This window comes from Anser anser (assembly GCF_964211835.1).
Source record: "Anser anser genome assembly, chromosome: 2".
Classification (NCBI taxonomy): Eukaryota; Metazoa; Chordata; class Aves; order Anseriformes; family Anatidae; genus Anser; species Anser anser.
In genome coordinates, this window is record NC_139721.1 from 138,768,066 (window position 1) to 138,777,264 (window position 9,199).

General features: G+C 38.2%; 1 protein-coding gene across 3 annotated transcripts in view; it reads right to left on the bottom strand.

The window, feature by feature from the left end:
- Positions 1–9,199, bottom strand: part of CDK14 (cyclin dependent kinase 14) — a 332,201-nt gene that overhangs the window by 31,056 nt on the left and 291,946 nt on the right. The gene's annotated exons all lie outside the window — the stretch shown is intronic.

The window sequence follows — 9,199 nt, forward strand, 5'->3', positions numbered from 1 at the left end:
TTTTTTTTTAACTAACAAAATGTCTTAAGTCTGGAAGCAATCAAACCGACTGTGAATGTGAAGTAAAACTCCAAAAACACTTGCAACACAACTCTGGCCTATTGCAGTGCTGTTATTCCAGTCCCAGCTTCTGCTGGAACTGCCACAACAAAGCTGCACAGGAATCATTGAAGAGCAATCACAAAAATACCTTTTCCCCCACTGTCCCTCAAGCAGCATGGATCAAATAACTGCTGCTCAGCTGTCTGTCTTTTAAATAAAAATATTTTCATCGTTGTATATGTATCAATGGCAGGTTGGTGGGTGTTTCGCCTCTGTTGTTTTGATTTTCACACTCCTAGCCTTGGATTGCCAGGCAGCACTGTGGCGATAAAGGCTCTGCCATGTTTTACAAACTTTACTCGTTTTCTTTAGGTACAGGAGAAAGTGTGCCCAGAGGAATATCTAGCTTCTTTTCTCTTGTTTAACACACACAAAAAAAGCATCAGAAAACAGTAATTGTACAGATCTGACAGAAAACCAGTGAAAACGTATCGTTATTTCACATGAAATTTCAGATATTTTCAAGGACATGGCCTACACCTATGACAGGTATGAACACTCAGTGCTGTTGTTTTTCTTCTATCTTATGCTACTATCATAAATATTGTAAAGGAAAAAAATATCCATAAATGGTTTTCTTGTCAAAAATACATGCGTCTTTCCCACAGAACTAGAAGCATGGGGGAAAAGCTTAGCACAGAGTGCTAAATGATTCAGAGGACGATGAGAAATAGAAACAGGTTGGTGGAAGAGGATGTGGGAGCAGTTATGTGATCTGCTGGAAAACTCCAAATTCAATCTTTAAAAGTTTCCACACTTGCAAATGGCAACTGTCAGGGATGAGATACTTGTTTAGATGGACTTTCAGTCTGCCTCAATATGGTATGGGTGCTTTGATGTTTGTACAAGCCTTGAAAACTCTGGTTTGGGAGGCAGTTAACCTTGACACCCTGAGACTATTCAGGTAACACATCTGTCTGGCAAAATTATTCATGTACTTTCTGAGAAATATAGTTCTTAGCCCTAAAACATTATTTTAAAGTTGTACTGTTGTGTTCTACAGTTATTCTTACACTAAATTTCTTTTCTATTTGCACATATTTTGATATCAATCCTTAACTTCAGTGCTTCCTGAGTTTCAGCTCATTAACTCCTTGATTATAATGACTAGGAAATACATAATCCCAGGATTTGATTCAATCTCAGTACGTGTCCTACAAATTCCATTTTTCTGCAGTAAAACGCAGCAGTTTATGATAAGAATGCATATTTACAATAGTAGATAAAAATACTTATCTTAGAGCACTAAGCAAAAACTAAGAACTGTCCTGATCATCCATGATAGACTCTTAGTTCTTCTGCAAAGAAAATCAGTCAATGGTAATTAAACATTGTCCACCAATGTGTAACATCCCTTTAGATGTCCATTTCCCTTTATTCCCACCAATGCAATGCAATCTTTTCAGTGTGTACCTATCTAACCGATGCTTTCAAGTACTTCTCCAGGTAAATGAGCCAAGGCATGCCCACACTGCCTCCCAGGCTAGGGTTGCTGGAAGGGCAGCACGCAGAGGTGCTTGCACAATCGGCCCCACTCTCAAGAATGTGAACGTTGGAAGCTGGAGACAAAATCAAGCCTTGGAAGTGGCATACAAAGTTTAAGTAGATTCTTTTACTTATATGGCAAAGCTGGGAAACAAGCTTTTTATACATATTTTCTCCCATTATACCTCCTCTCCTCCCTCCCCCAACAAATACTGTCACTTGTGAGGACAGTAGATGGAAACGGTTGAGGGAAATGTTCCTATATATGGAAGAGCCTCTGAGTTAAAGATAGCTCCGGATGACAGATCATGTTAAACTCTCATCATGCCCAGCCTCCATGCAGTTACAGTAGTAGAGATTAAGTGATGAAGGAAAAACCCGCTATTTAATTCCAGGGGCTTCCCGACAGGAGAAAATACTTCAGAAACTGAGAAAGAGCCCTAAATTCCCAGCTATTTCCTCCAGTGATATCACCCATAATGTTAGCCTACAGTTTTCAGTGAACCTGACACCTGAGCAAGTATTTTAGTTTTCAGTTAACAGCGATTCAAAGGTGCCAGATAATATTTGTCAAAAAACAGTGCTGGTTTTCATTTAAGAGAGCTATCTCCGCAGCCAAATGACTGCTAGATCAGTGTTGCGCTGGAGCCGTAATTCAAACCACAAGCCTATAATATGTTGTTTCTACTGCCAACATATAATGTTTGCTGAATATTAAATAAAGTGTTCACAGACTTTAACACTATATACAAGCATTTTCCTTAAACGGATAAGGCCACCGATAAGCAGTGTGACTGCCATTTTTATTGGCAGTCATGAGGTACGTGTTTAAAGACTTAATCTTTACAATCTGGTTCTACACAGACAGGTCTTATCCACCTACTTCATCATTTTTAAATTAGATGTATTTGCTATAATAAATATTTCTACCACGTGCATTTATTTGTATTAGGGTTAAAGATTTATCATCTCTTAAGGATGACAATTTATTATATCATTCTTTTCCTATTAAGTTCCTATGCCACTTAAAGACATAATGAAGAATACTCCTCCCAAGAAATATTTTAAGGGAAAAACATACATATACTTAAAATTTAAGTCAAATGAAAGAGGTTTTGCCGTGTGCAACCAAAAATCATACAGGTCCATTCTCAATCGCTGTACCAAGCTTATGGAAATTGGCACAGATGAAGACCGTGCTGTTCTGCTTCTGCTTTCCATTCCATAGGAAATGAAGAACGGCTCGATAGTCTGCACAGATGCAAAGCTATTATTTCTCCTCACCTCCTGCGTATCACCCAATCTGCCTCCAAGGCGCTGCAAAAGATGACCCCAAGGAGCACCACTCCTCGGTGTAAGGGCAGGCAACATTTGGCTTGAACTCCTGCATCGTGAATTTGACTCCTGCTCTGAGAAAAGCAATCCTCTCTATCATATTCTTCTTGGTTGGTTGGTAAAGGCTTTCTCTTTAAAGATGCTGCCTCTGTACTCTACCCATGACACCAGGCTCAGCAAAGCTGGCCCCAGGAGATGTAAAATGCACTTTTCTCTTTGCGAGAGGGAAACCCTGTTGTTACCCCCTTGGGTTTTCCTCTGAAAGGGTAACAGGAGGGAAGCTTTAGGCTGTCAGAGGCTTCAGGGCGGCTCAAGCCCCCAGCAGCAATGCTGAACCAGGACTATATCAGCATACACAGCCCCCACAGCCTTATCCCTTGCACCAGCAGCTACCTCCTCTGGTGGTCTTTCCATAGAGGCCATAAAAACACAGCATGGTAAATTCAGGATGAATATCTAAAGGTATGTGTGCACAGGCATGCATTCAAAATGTACATTTCACAGCTGAATTTAAAAACTGGCAAAGCCAGAATGTAAAACACATTGAGGATTTTGGTTAGCTTTATCTAGTATAAAGAAACACTCAGGGAAATAGCGCTCAGGGACTCCTTTTGAAACTCCTGCAGCTTCTATCCAGAGTCTTGGTTTCAGTTATTCTCTTGGTCTCTCCATGGGTAACTTTAAGGATCCCATAAACACATGTAGTGGGAACAGAGGGCACGACCAAGAAAAAAACGGGACCAACTTCCACTCTCATTGCAAGCAAATGGGAAAGGAAAAAGCAATCCAAGTATCAAAGCAATTTACTGTGTAGCTTAATGGCAGAATAGCAGAGTCTCGTAATTTCCTAAAAGTTTTATAAGCAGATAATAATAATTATTATTTAATAGGAAGCTGAGTATAATGTACATAGTTTAGTTATAAGCTGAACAGATTTCTTAGCCTTTTTAGAGTGGATAAAATAAAAACTTACTATGTGCTAGAAGCTTCTTTCTTTGCTGACAGGAACCAACTACACTTTTGCCCCCTCTTAAACAAACCAGTGTACTTTTCACTCCATAAATCTCATATTACTTCCTTCCTTTTCATTTATTTTGAACTAGAAGGAGGAGTTTTTAACAGAAGTGCTCTATGGCAGCAAAAGGAAAACAGCAAATGAGGATGGAAGGTGCATAAGGAAAGTAAATCAAAAGTAATAAAATCATGCAGATCCAGCAAGCTTTGTGGGGGGAAATGAAGTCGAAGTTGACTGAATCCAGAGCTGGAGAAACATTACACATGAGAAAACACCATTAAAAATAGGCTGCTCTCTTAACAGATGATATGGGAAATGAAACAATAATTTATAACAAAGATAGGAAAAAACCTGCCACGCTTGCAAATTTCAAATGAGATGCAAGTTTGAATAACAAGTGATAATGAAATGCAAACACACAATCTTAAGGGTAGAACACCATGGAACAATTTAATAAAAAGGAAAACAATATGCTCTGCAACACAGGATCAGAAATAACATATTGCCTGATGTTCCTATTCATCTAATCGGGTAGTTATTTATCAGATAGGGTAAGCAATGCATTCTGGGGCTTGAAAAATTGTGCACAAAGGTTTGAACTTGACCTGAAAAATACCAGTAATGATGCAAATCTTTTCAAGAAAAGATTTTAAGAAAATCTTTCAGCTGACTTTAGGTTACACAAGTATAAAACAAATTGAAATGTCTGTGGTCATAAGAACTTCTGCTATGCATGTATAATTTTTAGAAGTAGCTTTACTTTCAAAAGCAAGCATTTACTGTTAATAAAATATGGCTATTTTTTTCCAGATTCCTAATAATGGTCTTAAAAATATTTGCACAGTTCGGCAGGTCTTTAAAAAAATCACATCCTGAAAACCTCCTATAACCATGATATTAAGCAGTGCAATGAAAGGGTAGCTTAGTTTATGTTAAAGGATATTAACTACAGTAAAAGATATTGTAGAAGAAAAAGGCCTGCAGATTTGCAAATGAGTTTCACACATGATTTATAAATGCAAATGTGAATAGTAGGTGATAATGAAATACAAGCAAGTGCATGCACATGACAGATCAGATATCCTGGGGAGGAGAAGGAAGCGATCTGCACGAAATGTAATTTTTCAGACTCAGGAATGTCAAGTACTTGGACCCAAATATTACAAGAAAGCAGCATCTTGACAGAGTGGAATTATGGGAAAATAGCATTTGGGTAACGCCAAATGGTATCTAGAAGGTAAAGGCAAAGTATGTATTAGCAGTTGAGAGAGAAAATACAGTAGTAAGGTACATTAAAAATAAAGATATCACACTTAAGTCTGAAAGAGAGAGTAATAGTTATATTGCTCACTAATTTTAGCCAACGTTACCAAACCTCACAAAGTCCATAAAAGAAGATAATGTATGTGTATGAATATAACAATTCCCTCTAATGCGTGGCTTAAGTTAGTGGATATTTTTGGTTTGCCATTACAAGGAAAATACAGATACACACAGGAGATGTATATGGAACACAGAACTGGCAGCTTCCAGATTAAGTTGGGTATTAGTTGCACAGGGCTTTATTAAAAAATGAATTACTAAAATGGAGCACTAGTAAATACATTAAAGATAAAAAAGTTAAAGTATATACAACTATCTGCACTTTACAACTTGATGCCTCATGCAGAGCATATGTGGAGATTGAAAAGAAGCCTCAGATAATCCTCAGGCAAGAACGATTGCTGGACAACTTTGGCAGTTGACTTTTTAGGGCAGCTTTAAATCAATTAAAATCAGAGATCTGCCTGAAACTGGGCTGTGTAAGGGCTGAGCATCTGGACTACTCTCCTTTCATGCAGCTAAACCAAACCAGAGAATTCAGCATAACGTTTTAGGTGACACATGGAAAGACACATTATACGCAGTTATAGCAACATTACAAGCCAAACATGAAATGTAAGAACAAAGAAAAAGTGATCCTTATAATGAATATATGAAGCATGTAAAGTATCTCTATAAAATATATAATAGACTGTCAGTAGTGCGCATGTACCTTGAGCTACTGAGATCTCTCCAGGACATTGTAAGGAAGGCATTTAAAAAAGGGTATCCTTCTTTCACACAGGCTGGATGCACCATGCCCATGACATTCAAAGGGTTAATTACACAGCTGAGTGTCTGCTCCATTTACTGATAAGCAGAGAATGTTGTAATTTTTTGGATTTATGAATTGATGGGGTCAGTCAGCATCTTGCGCACAACAGCTCCTGTCTAGATCTATCCCTTACCTGCTGGGCAGAGACAATTCCTCTCTCACTTGGAACCCTGAAGCCCTTTAAGCCGCTTGCTCTGTAACCTTGGCAGCTGGGCTGAGCACAATTCTTCATTTTTTTTTTTTTTTTGCAACTGGGCCTCTCTAAACAAAAACTACGGACCCTTGTTAGCCAACAACTGAGCGTGAAATCACTACATTGCAATCCCCCACTCTAAGAGTCAATCAATTTTTTTCATTACAGATTTGTATGCTAGGGTCAACAAGAAGAAAAAGCACATGGAACGAAATTGAAATAACAGCAGAGAGCTACAAAATCTATTCCAAGCTGTAAGATTATTTTCATTATAATGATGTGCAGTTTGGAAAAAAAAAATATGCACTTGATATAATTTATAAAAATGAAGAAAACCTAGTGGTTAATACTGCCCTTCAAATGCTAGCTCACATGAGACTGGAGATAACAAAGCAATTGGTGCAGCCTGCACTGCCATATCTTGATGGTACAATGCTTTACATTCAAAAGATCTACTATTTCTTTAAAAACATTGCAACATTTTACATTAAGCAGAGAGTAAACTTAAGTGACAGGTTTAAACTGCTATGTTTTCTGGGTGATACTTTCATTGCATTAATTAGTAGGAAGGAGGATTAGATAAAGGCTTGGGGCTAAGCTGATATATTTGAGCTTGAGAATCAGGGCCAATCTTCTCCACAACATAGTTTTGACTTTGACTTATTTCCAACAATTTTTTTGCATGGTAGTATCCACTGCACTATCCATTTGCTTGACCCATGCTGAAAAATGTTAGATGCAGCCTGAAATGGACCCAAACATGCCTGAAGTTGTTGGTAATGTAAAGGTGGTCACTACAGACTGCTACTAGTTTTAGTAAGCAATTTTCACCCTGTCCACTTTTTGGATGGCCATGTAACAAACCCTAATATGAGGCCTGATGACAAGTCAGGACAATTTATCTGCTTCAGGAAGACCACAAACGTGATACATATCATTTAGGAAGAACAGGCCAAGTATCCTGCCTTTTTTGTTTGTTTGTATATATATATATATATATATATAGATAGATAGATAGATATAGATATAGATATACACATACAGTTTTTCTTTTGTTGTTTTGTTAGAGAACATACCTACATTTTTTACAACTTAACTTCTGCATAATCAAACATTTATCCGATTTTTTTTTTCTGTATTTGAAAAGAACCATCCCTGTGTACCTTCAAAGACTCTTACTCCCAGGAATTATTCTTGCAAAAAGCCAAATAGTGTCAGTGTACCATTTCTGAACTGATACTTGCAATGTGTGTTGAACCTCACATTGTTGAGCCCGTACACTCTTGGTGGAAAATCTCTGTCTCTTATTAATATTAATATGATATAATGGCCTTGATCTGGAGGACAGCCATCACAGAGGGATTTAGAGCTGTATTGAATATAATCCTGAAGACCATTTAACCCTATTCAAGTTGTTTGCTAAAAACCCTGAGGTTGAATTCTCTCCTGATATAAACAGCTTAGAAACAGTGAATTTATTATAGGTCTACATTGTTAAACTATTTCCTCTACCACAACAGAATCCACTCACTTGTCCAAAGAAGGTCACCCATCTCACTGTTGGGTGGGAATTTGCCTCTTCACTTGTAATTTCCATTCTCAGTCTCTCTCCTAAATCCCAGACAAACCCCTTTCTCCTCCAACCCTGTTCTACAGAGTTCAAAAAGCCAAAGTACCAAGATTGGAAAAAAAAAATATGCTGATTTGTAATCTACAGAAGCCCAAAGTGTTTACATATTTAAAATGGCTTTTGCAAAACCAACTGTTCTCCATGTTTGCAGTAAACAGGAAAAGTAATAATGGACTTGAACTGCAGCAGAAGCAGCCAAGCAGGAAAGTTTCTCTTGATGTCTAACAGTATGGATGGCAAAGCTCTGGAAAAGACTGCCCGGGGGAGGATGTGGAATCTCAGTTATTGGATGTTTTTAAAAACAGGTTAGTCAAACATCTGTCAGAATGACACAGATACAGCTGATCCTGCCTTGGGGAAGGCAGGGTAGACTAGATGACCTCTCGAGGCTCTTCCTGCCCTATTTTCTATGATTCAGTGATTCAGCACATAGCTTTGAAACACCCTGGGGCTTGATTCCTTTCTCACCTCATGTTATTTTTAAACTGGTGCAACTTCACTGACTTCAGTAGAGCTTTTCCTCCCTGTCCTGCAGTAAGTGTGAGAAGAATCAGAACTCTCATTTCTTACATGAATGGAGACTGGATCGATCTACCTTCCCACTGTGCTGGTCTGCTGGTTTCCCGAGATTACTGCCCCCCCCGTCCCCCATCCCCCATTTTTTTTTAAACCACTCTAAGGCTGGTAATATTAGTGATTTAATTCAACACTTCAACACTTGTATTGTTTTAGTAAAAATGCAGTAAAGGCAAAAATATTTTGATTATAAGAAATTTGAGTAAAGAGTCATTCCAATTTTCAGCAATTGTCAACTTTTTTCCCAATGCATTTCTTTTCATGTACAGAGGTAGAACCTAGGACTCACAAAGTCCACCTCACCTACTGGAGGAAGCCACAGCAGACAGCAAAAAAGGAGGAAATGACACAGGATAATACATACTAAAGTACTTGGCAATACCTCAGAAAGAAAGACACAATGACACAATGTATTACAGTTGGCTAAAACAGCTTATAGACAGGGTATTCTAAAAATGTTAGAGTGTGGGGGCAGGTTTAGCTTGACAGGTAATAAGCATGGGAGCTAATCACGTTCCCATCTATCAATCTCCAAGGACAAAGAAATAGATAAAATATGTCAGAAGCCCCTGCAGCTACACAGAATCAACAATACTACTTATTTTAAAATGTCAAAGCTGTCCACATACTACATGCTGTCAGCAGATTACACAGAGTTGCAAATGGCCAAAAATTTGCAGTCCTTGACACGGCAAGTGAAATATAGTTAGTTACAGTGCATCAGCT